This window comes from Astatotilapia calliptera, chromosome 8 (genome assembly GCF_964374335.1).
Source record: "Astatotilapia calliptera chromosome 8, fAstCal68.1, whole genome shotgun sequence".
Classification (NCBI taxonomy): Eukaryota; Metazoa; Chordata; class Actinopteri; order Cichliformes; family Cichlidae; genus Astatotilapia; species Astatotilapia calliptera.
In genome coordinates this window covers 11,745,927-11,761,771 of record NC_137429.1, presented here as the reverse complement: position 1 = coordinate 11,761,771, position 15,845 = coordinate 11,745,927, and the positions used below count along the sequence as shown (strand labels likewise).

The following is a 15,845-nucleotide window of genomic DNA, read 5'->3' as shown; positions in this document are numbered from 1 at the left end:
AACGCAAAGCTTCTGCCCGCCAGACAGTACCAACTTACCAACTGTCACTCATATTACAAAGTAAGTCAAAGTATGCAAAAACAAATACCGTGATGAATAATAATATTAAATTAATAAGAACAAAATACATCTTTTTTTGCAGTTGCTACTGGATGGCAAAAACTTCCATGCAGACTTCATGTATGCTACAGACATTAACACTGTATGTCATTACACAGTGTATATTAGTGCTTTTAAGAAATTGTTAAAAAATAAAAAAATTGAGCACCATAATGATTAAGGACCATGTGCTACAAGGGAGAATATAACCTTAAACACATGAATAGCTGCTATTACAAAGGTCACCCCTACACTTGCTGCTGCCTCAAGAATAGTTTCCTCTACTCCTTTTCATTTTCTACCTCCCTCCTTTTCCTTCCATTATTGGCAGGGCACTGCAAGGGAGGCAGCAGGTAACGCAGATGCCAAGAGTTTCTATGATCCTCATCCGCACCCGTTCTCTGCCTCCCCCTCCCTCTGCTCTGTATGTAATAGACACCTGCTCCCTTGTCAACCCTGGAGTCCCACCTGGCATTGTCCCACATGGTTTGGTCACTAACTTCCCCACAAACGCACAGCACATATCCTGTCATCACGTCAGAGTCACATTATCGACAGTACTTCCTCGCTTATTCCCTTATTAGCCATAGGAGTGAAGTCCAATTTTCGCAGTAAACCTGTCGTAGAGAATCACGACCCCTAAATGGCTTGTTTGAAGACGTTTAGCCAGAAGGGCTGAAAGGAGAACAAAGACCATGAGCAAACTAACAAGAGCAGCTCTAGTGGGCTGCACTCTTTGGTTTCTGAGAGCGCTCTATTCACATTCGAGTCCGCCCACCCTCCCTCCTCTGCCCAGAAAGGATTGAATGGACACAAGCCTCCTGCAGGCCAAAGTCAATTAAAAGAAGACAGAGTCTAGGGAGCCCCGGTATCCCTGGTTACTGAAAGCACCTAAGAAGCCATGCAAAACAACCACGTTTAGTTTTAGCCAAAGAATCCCTCACTTATGTGCCTCATGTAGGTTTCCCAGAACTATAAAACTCTGGGATTTTCTTCAACATATGTATGGAAAACTACATGAATAAGTAGTTGCTATGGCGTCGCTTATGAAGGCCCAGTCACCGCTGAGCTCTCCTGCGTAAACTGCAAGCTGCATCGTAAATCATCTCCCGCTCTGCCTGACATGCACACAGTAACCAAAGAGCCACGGATGCCAGCCTGGCAGGCATCAGGTCTCTCTTTGTCTTCACACAGATGCCACGAATTATTCATTGATGCCAATTTGATAATGAAATGGAAGCGACATGTTCGTCATGCAGGCTTTTTCACCAGCAAGGCGAGTGTATAACAGGTTACGGACCTGTCACCCCACGACAGGCCAGAAGATTGCTACTTGTTCATCCATGTCTGGATAATTAGGTAGAAGCTCACAGGTGAAACACCTTAAACACATGGTGCACATTTCACTCCCTTAAACTGTTGACATTAGAGGCAAACTCGAAATGGGGGCTGTCAAATTAGTTTGAGATTTTAAATTTGGGTGGCTATGCAACATATTTGAGGGTTTTCATAAACCCGATGAGGTGGGGATGATGTATAAAGTAGGCACATGTTGGTATCATGGCTGCTACACGGCATCAAAGTTAAGGGGCGATTTCACATGACTGCTATGCATCTTTCATTGAAAGATGAAAGTTAGTGTTAGCAATGCAAGATCAGCTTTGATGTGGATTGAAAGTATTAGTGCTAACAGCTATAAAACAGCATGTCTGTGTAGGCCAGACAACTGCCTCCTGTCTGTACCTCATCTTTTTTTTTTTACATTATTCCCTCTGCCACTCTCCCTCTCGGTAATATTGGAGTCTTGTCAATGAGTACTTAGGCCCGTTGCCTCACGGGGAGCCAGACTTGCTGGCTAGGTTTTATGGCCCATTTCAGAGCTGCCCTGGCTTAAATACAGCCTCCTGCTGGCCACATGGCCACAATGTCGTGCCATGTCCATCCGGCGAAGTGAAGAGGGGGGGACGCTTGGACTCCCGCCAAAAAGGTTTTACTGAGGCCACAAGCATATGTGGCCATGTGGAGGCAGGAAGACAAGGAGGTTGCTGTTTTAACATCCTGTGTTCCTTAATGTCGCACCAATGGTGCTGTAGTACATTTAAAAAAATAAAGTTTATAATAAAATATCCAGCTAACCTCTTTGACATGCAAATTTATCTATCTATATAGAAAATGCAGGAAATTTAAAACATGTATCTTCAAAATAATAGCAGTGCTCTCAGATTTCAGATAAGGATTTTCAGATAGGATTATGATTTAGGACTAACCGGATGCCAACTGGAACAAGATACAATATATGCCACAATCTCCAGATGATTAATGCAGATCTCATCAGTGGGACTGTCATTTCTTGGTCATGGTAACACAGAAACCAACCCTTGCCTAAGCAGGGCAGTGTTTTAAAAGATAATCTCCTTTGGCACATGCAACAAATCTCTTCCATTTAAAACAGGGCACGCCATTCAGTGTCTCTTTTAAGCATGAAGGTGGAAATCTAGCATTGCACCCCCTGCTGAGGATTAGTACTCTATGCATTAAAGCCAAACATCTCCCCAGCGTCAGTGTTTAGTCTGTTAAAATATACATTAAGCTGATTGGCAGCAAAACTCCTTCCAAACCTACATCTTTATGTCTTAATGTGGGAGTTAAGGTCTGGCAACAAAAGTGCCTGAGGTCAAGTTTCATAGCTTTTTTGAAAAACTGTTCTTAAGATCTGTCACAACTAAAAACGTGGACATTTTTTTTAAATTAATCTTGTGCTATAAAAATCAACATTTTGTTAAAGTCACACTTGCATTGCATGGCTCCTTAGCCAGAAACGAATAATCAGGACTGGATTATCACACAGTTATAATGCTGTAATTTTATTCTATTGTATTGTGCTGTGTGAATAAGTTAACTAAACTGAAGTCTCAAGACATGCTAACTATACCGAAATTGGTGGAAATCAAAGGAAATATGCAGAAGAAAGAAAAGTAAAACAGCAAATATGTTTATATTACTTCTAGTTTAAGTAATTACAATTTGAAAACAAGTAAGACCCAGCAAATGATGGAAATCCTCTTTATTCGATGAAACGCATTTCACTGACTAAAAATGGCCAATATACCAACAGAGTGTTGATCTAACTGTAGAGTTCTCCAACCAGATTATCAGTTGAGCAGACCTGCAGAGAAGCAGCTTACAGGGGCCAGACTGTTTCCCCAAGCAACAGGCTGCTATTAACAAAGGCCCAGCCTTAAGCCCTTGTCTACAATGATACTAATTAGCAATGGAGCAGATGTGCCTGGAGTTGTGCCCACCTCAGGGTGCTGGGCATGGCCGGCAGTGTCGCGACTGCATTCGCTGGTGGCTGATTCACCTGTGACCTTTACACAGTAGGCCTGGGGTCAAAGCTTCTTTATAAATACAGTAGAAGCTGACACTAGTGGAACCTGGGTCTGGTCTTGGCACCCCTCTAGGCTCATTAGAGACTTCCATATGTGCAACAGATCAGGATTTGAATAAAAAGCCCCCTCGTGATAAACATTCAAGCCAAACGGAAACAATGAAACTCAAACCTGATCCAAGCCGACATTATTCTGACACTGACTGCTTCTTGGTCTTTGATGATTTTTTAAAATATTATACAGTGCTGTCCTGAGCCACCCCTTATTTCTTTATATTTTGCTAGCAAAATGCAAAATGGGTCCTGTGATTTACCGACACATTTACATATACATGGAAATAGAGTACACAGGGCAATTCTAACAAGCTTGTAAGTCAATACTTGGTATGGCCACCTTTATTCTTTAACACAGCCTCTTATGCAAGCTTCCTTATAATTTCTCTGGGAAGTCTTCTGACAATTTTTGGCGTTCTGACAGTGGGCTGTCAGAACGTTCTGACAGTGGCCTGTCAGAACTCTTAATGTTAATTAAGAGTGTGAGCAGGCTTCTCCCATACAGTCATTCTGTCGCTGCTATTGATTGGCTATGTTGCTGCTATTGCTACTGACTGTGTCCCGTCCAATATCTTGGCAGATGTGCAATTGCCATCCCTATCTTTAATGACCATGGCCCTTCCACCCTTATTTATTATATTATATTATGATGCCCTTGTATACACCCCCACAATGTTTCCTGTAACTTCTACATAGTGGAGGTTTTTTTTGCACCTTTGTGGTCTTGTTATCTAATTTCGCTGTGCAGGCAACTGTACAATGACAATAAAAAAAGTTCAAGGTCAAGTTCTAGTTTTCCAGGCTTTCTGAAGGATAATCCTGTAGCGCTTCTATGGATGTGGACTATCTTTTGTTGCATTCTCTGAGAAGATGATCGCAGGTTTAATACATTAATAGTGTGTGTGGGATCATTGTGATGCTGAAAAATGAAGCTAATTGGACACTTTCTATATGATATTTTATAGTATATAAAAAAATTTGATGCTACTTTTCTGCATCAGTTTTGACAAGAGCTCCAAAACCACTGACTGAAATGCAGCCCCAAACATGACAGAGCATCTACCATGCTTTACATATGGCTCTAGGCACTCACTTTTTACCTCTCCTTAGACCTCCTCAGTACATATCGAGGAAAATTTGAACCAAAAATTTCAAATCTGGATTCATTATTACATAAAACCTGTTGCCACTGATTTTCAGTCCAGTTCTTATGTAATTTGGCCTCCTTTCCTTAAGAATGACCTCTTGGTAGCTACCCTTCCACAAAGACTATTTCTGATGAGATTTTGGTGAACTGTAGATGGATCAACTGAAGTGCCAGATGCATCTCTCAGGTTCTGTGTCTGGTCTTTGCTGGATTTTTCCCTATTTCTTAAGGACATGACTTTCAGATACTGTTCACCTGCTGCAGATTTGTAGCCGTGCCACTTCTTCCTTTGCCCTTCATTTATCCAGTTTCCTCAAACTTTTTAAGGACGCACTGCACACCATGTCAAGTTTTTGGGTAATAGGTCTTTAGGAATCAGCTTGTTGATGCCAAAATACTTCTTTATGTCTATCAAACAGTTTTCTTTACATTCAACTGAAGAAATGGCAACAAATTACGTGTTCTGTGACAGGCTGATAGTAAGAAAGTGCTTAAAATACAGTTCAAAACGTTTTTTTTTTAGTTGACTGTTATTTTTAGACACAAGCTTTGAGTTAGGTGTTTTTTTCATGTTTGAACAGTTAGGCCAGTGGTGTGTTTAACCAAAGAAAAAACATTCCTTTGAAAATAGTCAGGTACAGGGACTGGACTGAAAAGGAATGACAGAACAATAAAAAGTCCAAATGAAAAATCAAAAGACCTTCAGAAAGCCTGTAAAACTACTTTAAAAAACCTTTTAAAATCACTTACAAGAAAGTCTGACTCCTTGGAAACAAAATATAAAGAAATGACGGGTAGTTCAAGAGCAGTATTGTACAATTGACTGATAGTGTGGAATTTTAAACTAGATTCCTGCAACAATTTTATCATCTTTTTTCATCTATCCTATTCTATACAGTCCATTTATTTCACAAAGTGTATTTTGTATTACTATTTTCACATCCTCTACTCATATCCATTTTACTATTATCTATATATAAAACGTCAGTATGCTTGTTTCCGATCGATAAAGTTTCATTGCATAAGTCTGAGGTACGTGCAGCTTACCCAAGTCTTACTAACTTGTTTACAAAAGTGGGTATGGAGAGGTATAATGACTTCAGGAACAGCTGATTATGGTTTGGACAAAAAGCCGAGAACATAAACATGAACTGTGACACAAGCAAGATGGCAATACATGTGCGACATGCTTCATACTGTAAAACTCAGACAGACAACACAACAGCAGCTACAACATGAGTATGTTTGCTTGGACTGAGCCAATGGGTTTCTGTGCACCACTTTAATATATGGCAAGTACCTGAGTCAGACTGACATCTCCTGCAGCAGCTGGTTTCTGTAGGGTTCAAATTTTACAATTTACTTCACAAAATATTCATTATATGACACACATTTGATTGTGAATTGCTCCCCTTTACAAACAAAAACACACGTCAGTGACCAGATGGTAAAATATATCTTGTACGCCACTGACTACCTGAGAATCAGCTATGACTGAAAATACTACTGTAAGGAAAATTATGGACATTTCTTACTGTTACGTCATGTCATTCCCACCTGAATAAGACATTTCCCTAATTTCTTCAGTACATGAAGATGAAGTGCTTTCCACCTTCGCACAACTCCCTAAAAAAGGACCAAATGTATGATTACTCGGGGGAACTAATCAAAAATTAAGATAAAATTAGCTGCTGCAGTCTGCTCTCAGTTGGTCTTGTTTGTTCTGTCAGATAAAGAACAGCAAGTAGGCGGAGGCCCTCGTGTCCCGCTTTGACATGAGGAGGAGAATCCACCCACAGTAACACCTGGCAACTACATGCAAATTTAAAACTAAGATTATCTATATTTTCAGGTGTGGATCACACCATGAAATAAGCTTTGGTTTTCTAAAACAGTACAAAAAAAGTCTAATTATTTTCATAAGAGGCCCAGTGTTTTCCTTCAGCAGCACTTATAATATCACAAACTGTATAAACCACTACAAAACTTGAGACTCTTTTCCTCATTCTGTCTTCAGTCACAGTTTAACATCTGTTATTTGGAAGATTCAATATCAAATGCGATCAAAGTCCCATTTGAGGTTTCACAATATAACGAGAAGTGTAAACACACTACAGCCTATAATTACCTACAGTGCATTTTCTTTGATTAAAGTAAAGCAACAAAGGGCCCTGCACTTTCCACGAGTATACAAATGGCATCAGCAATCGGCATGCTCCAGCGTGCTGTTATTTTGATTTGGAACTCGAAAAACTTCAAAGAAAAAAGTCCAAAAGTGCAATTTCACAACTTGGTGTGAACCCCCCCCCCCCCAAACATGTTCAATACAAAGAACAAGAGATTCATTGAAGGTGACAAAGCAACAGTTATGAACAGTTGGAAGTGTGGATGCCTAGTTTTTGTCTTACCATGTTGGTAATTGTCCCAAAGACACATTTTTAGCAAAGAATTACTTGAATAATTGCCCAAATGCTGTACTGACTGACTGACTTTGCTGCACTGCTAAACAAAAACCCTCTCAGTGGAGAGAAAGCCAACAATAAACAACCGAAATTCTGGAGACCGAAGTGTTCGATTGGCGTCAGTGGGAGAAAATAATTACACCTGACTCTTAATCGTAACAAAAACTTCATTTTGCAGTTTGTGCTAAATACACGGCGTTGGGTTTGACAGGTGACGCAGAAAATAAATATAGTACAGGACACCACTTAATCACCACATTAATAGATATGTAATTTTATATTAGATTGTATTATTTTATTAATTTAAATCACAACAGCTGTCTCATGCTTTATATTGTAAGTTATGATCCTACAATAATAACACCAAGAACCCTTCAGTGCCTGATACTGGATAATGGGAAATCTGCGATACCCACAATAGTGCTTTTACTGGTATCTCACTTGAGTCGCTGCAGTCAGATTTTTAAACTGAAACCTGTTGCTCCCGTTTAAACTCTTGGACCGTGACAGAACAGTGAACTGAACCCAGTGAATTCCTTCATGTGCCTCAGCAGTGAGCCTGGCTGGTTGCACTGTGTGGCACTGAGGGGAGTGGGTGTGATAAACTGCCAAGAGTCTCGTGGAAAAACGCTGCCTCAAGTAGGTCAGAGCAACTCAGAGAGAGATAATCAAGGCCATTTTGACCCCCTCTGTGTGAGCTGTAAGTGGGTCAAATGCAGCAGTCAGCTGTTGCAACTCTATCACGCGGGGCGCTGCGAGGCACTCGTCATACTGTCAAAGCCCATTCCGTTAGTTTAAGACATGGCAGGGTGCCTGCTTGCACCCACCAATGCAGGAGTCAGCCTTCTATCTGCCCCCCTAGGGGTGAAATAATGTGAAGTTCCTGTGAGTAGCAGCAGCAGCAACAGCAGTGGCAGCAGATCCACCTTCCCTCTTGTCACTGAGTACACCCTCTACAAACACAGCAGTCTTTATCTGTTGTCTCCTCCTTTTGACAGCTCACAGCTTTGCAGCCCGGTCCTCTTCGCTGTGGCAAAGACTCTTCCTCAGTCTCCTCTCCATGTCTAAAATGCCACCCACATTTCTACCAGACTAACTCCAGCAATGTCCCTGCTTATTTCTCACTCTTCATTGAACAGAAAAAAAGGGAACTCATGTGTCTAGAAACACTTCTGAGCACAAATCTGCAACAGCAGAACAAAGACAGCCTAATCTTTGCACTACTGAGGGGCTATTTTAAAGCTCTTGCTCTGTGTTTCTCTCCATCCCTCCCACCTTTCTCTCTTCTCTATAACATTCTTCCTCTCTCCGAACCCCTCTCCTCCCCTTCCCTCCTTCTTTCCCCCCTTGTTTCCCTCGGTGTCTGAGGGCAGCAGCTTCTGTTTTCCTCTCTTCTCTCCCTGCGTGTCCAGTGACTGACTGCACAATACACATCAATTATTCATGGCTGCTCTCTGTGTTTCGCAGGCAAAACCAATCACAGATGGAGTCACTGCTAATGGGCTCCTGCTGTACTTGCCACCGGCTTCTTTGCACTCAAGCAACAAATACCCCAGAGACAATGAGAGGAAAAACAGGGATAAGCTGTTAAAAAAAGAAAAAAGAAAAACAGCAACTTCACACAGCACTAACAGCAACGAGAAGGAGAGCAGGACACGCGTTTGTGGTCAGAGGAGAATGCAGGTACGCATCGTGACAAAAAAAAAAAAAAAAAAAATCACCAAAATTAGGAACCGGCTTCTGCTGCAGGAAAGGGTTAAAAGACTGAGAAGGGGGTGGGGAAGGGGTGATGGTGGTGGTGGTGGGTGGGTGGGGGGGGGACAGAGAGCTTGAGAGAGAGGGTGGGAGGACAGGCAGAGAGGGAGAGAGAGAACCAAATGCTTATCTCCTCACCTCGGATGTATGCAGCTGTTATTGATGTATCTTCTTTTTCTGTCTAGTGATCCATTGCTTGCTCTCCCAATACACACATCACACAGAAGCAGCCACAGCCACTTCGCCAGAAGGGAGAGGGAGAGAGAGAGGGAGGGAGAGAGAGAGAGAGAGAGGGAGGGGAGGAGAGGAGAGGAGAGGGGAAAAAAATGCAGGCAGCTCACATTTCAAACTTGCAAAGGGGGGTGGTGCCTAATGTGCTAGACAGCCTGTATCTTGGCCTGAGTCCAGAGCAACGAGTAAAAGAAGCCTCAATCAATTCATTTAAAGCAACATTTGTTGCAGTGGAGAAACACTGCGGGCCCCGTCAGAAACGGTTCAGGCAGGTACACGAATCTGCGGTTTCAGCCCTCGAACCTTCTCTTTGCAATACAGTCGACTTAATCCATCAAACTAGTCATTGTAATTAAGGGGCATGGAAGAGGAGGGGGGAGGAGGCTGGGCGTTGTGGCTTCCTGATGCGCAGAGGGTTGGTATCAGCGAGGGAGGGGCCAATTAGACCACATTTGTCTTTCAGCACACATGAGCCCGGGTAAGCTTTTGGATAAATAATTACACACTTATAAAACATGTAAACTGTGAGTACACAAGCCACCTGAGGCAGCGCAGGGGCTTCCATTGTCATCCGCTAATAAAAGTACTTGCACTCACCACAAGCGAGTCAAATCGGGTGTCAAATTAATGAAACTGATCTCTTGCTAAAAAAAAATTGCAATAAGCATTTAATTAGAGACATAAGGTACAATGTAAATCAATTTTAGTATGCAAACAACCAGTTTTCTTGTACAGTAAATTACTGAGCCATATGGGGCATAGCTGAAGATGCTACACCTCCTGCTGCCACAGACATAATAACTGCAACAACTACAAAGGAGGAAGGACAGACAAGCTCAACAGCTCTTATCTCTAGTCTCTCCTGTCTGTATTTGCTCTCCTGGTATTTACTATCAGCTAAGTGCACGGCGGGTGACTTACAGCCCAGCACCCCTGCTGCAAGTTAACACATCAATCACGGTTGGCTGGAAGACTTTCACGTCTAAGTGATTACAAAGTACAAAAACCCCCCACACAGATTGTCCAAAGTGGATACAGTGTGGATTTAGTGATTCTGTAACCAGGCCTTTAAAACTCATCTTTAAAATACCACAATAACTGGAGCCAAAGTCTGTTTTCATATCCATCTCCCTTATTTTACCCAAAAGTTCCCCTAATGTGGTTCCCCGAATCTGTATTTGGCTTTCTTTATGTTTATGTTAGCTTGCTTGAGAATGATAACAATAATGGGTTTAAGACTAGGTATCACAATAGTGTTTATCAGTGCTACCTGCTTCAGGATCTGTGCACGCTTACATAAAAAAGGGGTATGTCATGCATCATGTGACTCTTCTTCTGCACAGAATAATGCCTATGAGTGCTGTGTCCTCCAAATCATTAAAAAATGTAACAGTAAAACGCAATGCTGATGCAAATAATATGAGATAAACGCAGCAGAAAGTCGTTAATCATGGAATTTAGTGCACAGAGCAGTAAAATAAACATTTTAATTTCAGTTAATATAGTTATTTTAACGCTGAGTGCACTCTCTGTGCTGCTGTTCATTTCTACTGTGAAGGCTGCACATTAGAGCTCTGAAACTTTCGACTGGATAGATTTCTTCACGTATTTAAACATTAGAAACGGTTACTGTCTCATAGGCTACTTAAGGAGATGTGGAACTCTTTAGATTGTCATCAGATCAAAGTGAAATTTAACGTATTGATTAAATTTAGTTATTTAATATGTGTTCTAGTGCCTGTAATTTCAGCAGTGTGAAGTAGACTTAGCAGCAGATTAGAACCAAGTGTAAACAACATCTATACATTTTCTATGTCACCAAGTGAACACATACAAACTCCAGTGCTGAGCATCATTCTTTACTTTCACTAAGGTACGGGTTAATCAAGTTGCGCATTTAAAATGTATTCCCTCTGCAGAAAATCTATAGTTCTAGTGACTCCATTGCACTTATAACGTGCTGAAAATAATACAATTAGTAAAAATGTGGTTCTTCCAGCCTAGACAGGCTGCGCTCAGCATAAGTTAGCCAGATAAAAAAAAAAAGAGAGAGAAAGAGCCACTTTTCTGGCACAGAAAACTCTGACTTTAAGGTCGCCATAGCTTGCTAACCCATTAGTCCAGCTTTGTAGCACACAGGTCCCTCAGGTAATGGTAGTGATGGCTCTACCTTGATAGAGAGAAAAACAAAGCCCATTTTCCAACTTCTATTACTGGCACACTGTTACCCTGGGTACGAAATCACCACCAGTGCCAAGATCTGACTTCCAAATGAAAAAGAACGCAGCACAACTTCATTCATGAAACATGCTTCTAACAATTGTTATTGTTTGAAAACTCGTGCCACTGACAGCGCATGTATCGTCAAGCAAATATTCAGCAAGTATTAGCAGGCTCCTGTCATTTCAACGGCAGAATCAGATTTCTTTTAAGAAAAATTAAAGTATACAAGTGCTATTTAAAACTTTCCTTTTTGCTAAAGCATATAGTTAGGGCTGGACCAGGTGACCCTGAATCCTCCCTTAGTTATGCTGCAATAGACGTAGGCTGCCGGGGATTCCCATGATACATTGAGTTTTTCCTTTCCAGTCACCTTTTTTACTCACTGTGTGTTAACAGACCTCTCTGCATTGAATCATATCTGTTATTAACCTCGGTCTCTCTTCCACAGCATGTCTTTATCCTGTTTTGCTTCTCTCACCCCAACCGGTCGCAGCAGATGGCCCCGCCCCTCCCTGAGCCTGGTTCTCCCGGAGGTTTCTTCCTGTTAAAAGGGAGTTTTTCCTTCCCACTGTCGCCAAAGTGCTTGCTCATAGGGGGTCATATGATTGTTGAGTTTTTTTCTGTACCTATGAAGCGCCCTGAGGCGACTTTTGTTGTGATTTGGCGCAAGATAAATAAAGTTGAATTGAATTGAATTATTTGAAATCATATTTATTATCAAGATATTATTCATATTTGTAATAATGAAAAACATTTTTTATTTTTTGCAGAAGCTCATTTAAGCAGCTTTTTAGCTCCACCAAGACCCTGAAATAAAGCCACCAATTGTTTCTTGAATTGACATCTCAGTTTGATTAACCATCCATCCATTCGCTTATCCTTTTTCAGGGTCTATTTTTTCTGGAGCCTATCCCAGCTGTCATAGAGCAAGAGGCGGGGTACACCCTGGACAGGTCGCCAGTCTGTCACAGGGACAGACAACCATTCGTGTGCAATTTGGATTAATCAATTAACCTATCCCCACAAACTGCATGTCTTTGGACGGTGGGAGGAAGCCAGAGTACCCGGAGGGAACCCATGCAAACACAGGGAGAAGATGCAAACTCCACACAGAAAGACCACGGCCTGTTGTGGTGGAATTGAACTCAGGACCTTCTTGCTGTGCGGCAATAGTGCTAACCACCGTGCCACCGTGCTGCCAACCAGTGATCTTAATTGGATAGATTGTTGGTTGCTTGGTTGGATTCATTTAACCCATTAACCTCTGAGTCATACAAGGTCACCAACAATGTTTTTAGCCTTCTGTGTTAATCTCCATTTAGGAAAAGCCACAGCTAAACTATATGTTGAAACCCGTTGAGTGAAAGGAGACAGAAAAAAATATTTTGGTGTGGAAAGCTCCAAGAGTAGAAATTATAGCCCTGCAGAAAGGCATGTGTATATTCAACTTCTCTATTATGTGTAGAAACTGAGACCTTTCCACAGCTCACCAACAACATATCTGACCTCATCTTAAGCACCACTTAACTGGAAGGCATAAGCCGCTGAATGATCAGCACTTGAAACGACAGTTTTAAAGGAAATTTACACATGCACCCAAGAATACAAAGGAATTCAACCAAGTCAGTACTTAGAATAAAAGTCTTAGACATGTTCATTTTAACCTTAGCTTTGTCTATCTTCATCTTTGTTCTTTGAAAAGAATATCCCATTCAGGGGAATTTCCATTTAAAAAACAAAGTTCACTTGAAATAAGTTACATTCCTTGCATCAGTATTATCCTCCGCTTTTCATTTAACTCTTGCAACACAGCTTTGGGGGGCAAGACTTGCAAACTTTTGAACTCATTTGACTTGAAGGTTTTTGCTTTTTCAAGCCAAGTTTACATTATTTCCTATAAAACTGACTTGACTTACAAATTGTGATAGAAAATGTAAACAGAGCTTTGACTTTTCTACACGTGGCCACATTTCCTTGTCTTTAGCAAACAAACCCAACACCCCTCCTACACTGTCTCCTGCTTGTTTATGCTTGAACCGATTAAAAAACTGGGAAACCACCTTTTGATTTTAAACACGATGAAACAAAAGCAAAAATTGCTTGGATATTTTTTTCTATATCAAGCTGACACTAATAACTAAAACCAGCAATGTCTACTGATCGTACTTGAAAAACAGCCTGGCAAAAAGGTGTAAAAATGAGTGTAACAAGCCCAACTAATTATCTGCTGAATAGCTAGTTCACCAGGCGTTTGTTACATGAGAGAATGAAAAGCTTCAGGGGCTGAAAAACTTCAGCTGGAACCTCCTTTCACTCTTTAGAGCTGAGGAATTCCCAAAGTTTGCTGAAGCGCAAACGATTGGGAATGTGCCACTCTGTCTCTCTTGCAGGAAAAATCGTCATTAAGCATTTTGCAGAGGCTCTCGAACCGGAATGAACCGCCGGTGACGCTGATGAAACAGGCCTAACGGGGCTTGTAATGTACCCTGTGGATGGAGAAGGGGAGAGGTGAGGCCCTGATGAGTTTTTGCAGACTGAGCAAGTGATGTCTTTGCTTTGAAGTCCTCAGAGCTCCACGTGCATCGCTTTGCCCTGCAGTAAGACAGTCCGAGTAATCACAGATTAATAGAGCAGGCTAATCCCATTGACAAAGAGGTCACTACTAGCAGACAGACGCCCCTCCCCCAGATCTGTTCCAACACTGTGGGCCACAAAGGGAAAAGAACTACAACCGGACAACCCCCCTGAGTCCATCCATTACAGAGATCAACTCACAAAAATCACACTGCATGATGGGTTTTCCAATTCCAGTCTGCTGGATAGTTTTACAATATCTAACAAACATTGTCTAAACTTCTTATACAGCTACATTTTGAAATCAATAGGATATTATAGCTAAGTTTTGCTCAGGTGTCATGAAGATAAAGGTCTATTTCTTTAGCGCTTTGCCTTCCTAAGCTTTTTTTTCCCTAAGATGGAAAAAAAAGAACAAACTAATGCCTTAAATTGTTGGAGGCATTTCATGATTAATCAATTTGTCAAAGCTACAACCTATTTCAGCTGTAAGCTGACTGTGAACATTGATTTCCTACTGCTGAAATCAGCTCAGCCTCCCCTTCCGCTCAATTTTCGAACATGTTCAGGAGAGGAATTTTAGATGACATAACAGAAATGTAATAGCTTGACCGCGCCGTGCGTCAGAGCCAAGACAAGTTAGGTCTGGTTAAAATGGGATGCCAAATCTGATTTACTTATTAGCACTCATCCGCTGACCTGATGTTTTCTGAGGCAAACAGCCCAGCTCGTAACCGCCAAAAATCGTGTTTTTCGCCCACTTTTAACGGAGACATTTCAGAGCAGATTACAAAATGCATGATGAGACTGAGCAGGCCAGCAGTTACAGGATATTCCTTGAAAGCTCTCGGGGCTTGGTGTAGACAGGTTGTTTTGTATATATATAAAAAAAAACAGTGCAGAGAATTTATAAAACACCCTCAGTACAAAATGAACATTCACCTCCAGGGACACAATTCTGCAAAAACACAGGAGACTATATTCATTTCAGCTCTTCCTCATATCCTCTCAACACATAAAATCTTTTCAGATTTGTTCTCAGCTGTTCAAGGCTTCCCAAAGTCTCCTCTGCCTACACTAACTTGTCTGTCTTTGGTCTTGTATGGCTGACCCCGCTGTTGCCACTCTGGCCCCCGTCATGTGACTTACTCCCTTTGTTTGTCGCTCAGCAACACCGCTGCAGGATGTCGGGGAGCAGGTCCTCCCTGGGGCCCCGTGGGAGTGTCTTTTAAGAGCTATCTCCCCTGGCTGCCAGAGAGGGTATTCTCTCCACTTTAACACCCTCCTTGACTCAGGCCTCCTCTCTAAAGGACCTGGGAGCTTTGCAGGAGAATGCCTCTGCATTGGTTTCCACTGCTCTCTCTACCTCTCTGCAGGCCTCTCCTCTGGAAATATTCATGCATTTACAGGTACATAATTGTCCATGAAATGTACTTTGGGATGCTGCCTAGACTCGAGAACTTGCCGCTTTCCAAATAACTACTGTTGCAGGAAATTATTCAGACAGAGAATCAATTGGCAATTTTATCTAAGCCCATAAAGTAGGCCCTGAGATTTGATTTAGCATTAAGTAGAATTAGAACATTTGGCGATGTGAGTTAACTGCAGGCAGGGAAGGATTCCCCACCCATGCCGACATAATAGTGACATTGCATGATTTGAAGCCTCTTATAATAGAAAAAAGGCAAACATGAGTGAAAATTCAAACAATATGTGCCTCTGACTTTCATGTCCTGGCACACTTAAGAGGGCTCAGTGTAGCGGCCGAGCACACAGAAGCAAATGCACGACCCAGCTTTCCCCGTAACCCAAGACAGGTGGAAACCACAAATCACAAACTGTAAAACAGCACAAAAATATTTCTGTTATCTCCTCTGAGCTGCTGACAGCCTATGCGTCTTCATTCTCATTG

At 41.7% G+C, this 15,845-nt stretch overlaps 1 protein-coding gene across 5 annotated transcripts in view; it reads right to left on the bottom strand.

The window, feature by feature from the left end:
• LOC113028385 (zinc finger MIZ domain-containing protein 1-like) overlaps window positions 1-15,845 on the bottom strand; it is a 108,382-nt gene that overhangs the window by 10,886 nt on the left and 81,651 nt on the right. The window contains exon 1 of one of the 5 annotated variants that reach the window (XM_080305455.1): window positions 9,044-9,173. The exons of 3 other annotated variants lie outside the window; for them this stretch is intronic. The gene's annotated coding sequence lies outside the window, so the exon portion shown is untranslated. Of the gene's footprint in view, window positions 1-5,988; window positions 6,008-9,043; window positions 9,174-15,845 lie in introns of those variants that run through there. One more of the 5 variants, XM_080305456.1, reaches the window with a different exon arrangement.